General features: G+C 40.0%; 1 long non-coding RNA gene across 1 annotated transcript; it reads right to left on the reverse strand.

Moving 5' to 3' along the window:
- Window positions 1–7: 7 nt before the first annotated feature.
- Window positions 8–1,826, reverse strand: LOC116380672 (uncharacterized). Its single transcript, XR_004212594.1, has 3 exons — window positions 1,466–1,826; window positions 943–1,043; window positions 8–521 (listed from the first exon to the last, which is right to left on the reverse strand). It is a non-coding gene; the product is annotated as an uncharacterized LOC116380672 (long non-coding RNA).
- Window positions 1,827–1,832: the final 6 nt, after the last annotated feature.

Raw genomic sequence — 1,832 nt, forward strand, 5'->3', positions numbered from 1 at the left:
TATCTTCAAGTGCACTTAGTGACAAACCACCAAGAACACTAAGTGTCAATCTGAGCGACTTCTTTAACATGACACATATTCATTTATCCCTTGTTGATACAAAAGTATTCATTGGAGAAGCTTTAATTACGTACTCTAATCTCACCGATGATATTTTTTTTCCATGTTTGTTCTGTTTTTATGCTTTTCTTCTTTTGTAACCCCCCCTGCTAAGATCTTATAACATACAAAATCTAATAACTCATATGTATTTACAAATGTTCCACTCTTATCTCAAGTGTTGACCAGCAACTAACTCCTACTTTGGACTCATCAGCATCAGCAAGGTACATCCTACCGCTCCAACTACCTCTGAGCATTGACATGGAGGAGGACCCCATCTAGTGGAAGCACATGTGAACTACTCTGACTCAGACCTGAGTGTGTTTCTTACCGTGAAGCTGTCTTCTGCTTGGAACTGGTTGTCCACATAGATGCAGACCCTGTCAAAGTCTTTCATTTTCTCACTGGACTCAATGTTCCTGCAAACAACGGAGCTATCATTAAGCAATAGAGCCATATAGATATAGAGCTGAAGAGGTTAGTCAATCAATTGATTAGATTGAAGTGATGTTTTAAGCTGATTGTAGCTTCTGAAATGTGAAATGTGTTTGTTCTTAATCTTCTGTGATTATAAACTGCATATCTTTGGGTTTGGGAACGTTTTGTGGCCAAAACAAGCTATTTTTCACTGTTTTATATTCAATAGATCAGACAATTAAACAATGAATGGAGAAAATAATCAGGAAGATAAATCAATAATGAAAATAACTGAAAGCAGGAAAAATTAAAATAAAAGAGACTAGACTCTTTTAAGAAGCTTGTGATTATATCAAACACATGGTGAACAACGAACATGACTTTACTGAGCAACATGGATGATGAGAAGCACATCAGTCCTACCAAAAGAAGTTTTCGGCGTGGCCCATGTTGACCATATAGTCCTTTCCTCCCACCTCCTGGAAGTGCAGGGCGATGAACTGTGGGTTGTGGCTGTGGATAGTCTGTAACAAAGCAGCACAAACAGGTCTTAGTCTACAGGTTTTACATCACAGAGCAATGAGGAGTGAGGGGGGGGGGGGTCAACACTGTGTTACAGGATGAAGTGAACTGTCCATTCGGGGTTATGTGGTGCTTTTCTGTGAATTAACTTGTGGTGTGCCTTCGTTATCAGTGACTTTGCTGATACAAAGCATCTGTTTTTCCAGAGGAACATAGAGCTGTTCTGTATGTTTGGATGTCACCAATGTAACGCTGCCAGAAGCCTACAAAGTGGGCCAGAACCAACGATGTAACATAGTTGTTATTTACCTGAACTGCACCAGATTGTCCACAAAATAGGGAGACACTGCAGGTGATGAGTGGAAATACTAAATGTAAGAGTGATTTATTAATGCAAGTCAAAATCCAGGAGGCCCAAACTTACCGTGTACAATTCTTGTAACCACTCATTTTGAATTTCACCCACCTATAACATGACAAAGAGAAAAACCATCAAAGGCATGCAATGTTTCTGGAAGAACTGGTCTAAAATCCAATACAAAACTTGCATTCATTTGGTTCTTTTGGCCACCTGGGGGCAGTGCAACACGCTGTAAGCACAGAACTGAAATATCACATTGTAAGGATGTTATGACCAGGGGCGTCGTTAGGCCTATTTTAGGGGGGCTGAATTCCTTTGTGATGGGATTAAAGATGTGTTATGAGCCCATTGAATTGTACTCAATCGTGCTCTATTCCTCACACTATCTTCAAGTGCACTTAGTGACAAACCACCAAGAACACTAAGTGTC

The sequence above is a fragment of the Anarrhichthys ocellatus genome, unplaced genomic scaffold (assembly GCF_004355925.1).
Source record: "Anarrhichthys ocellatus isolate YVR2014 unplaced genomic scaffold, GSC_Weel_1.0 scaffold8265, whole genome shotgun sequence".
Taxonomy (NCBI): Eukaryota; Metazoa; Chordata; class Actinopteri; order Perciformes; family Anarhichadidae; genus Anarrhichthys; species Anarrhichthys ocellatus.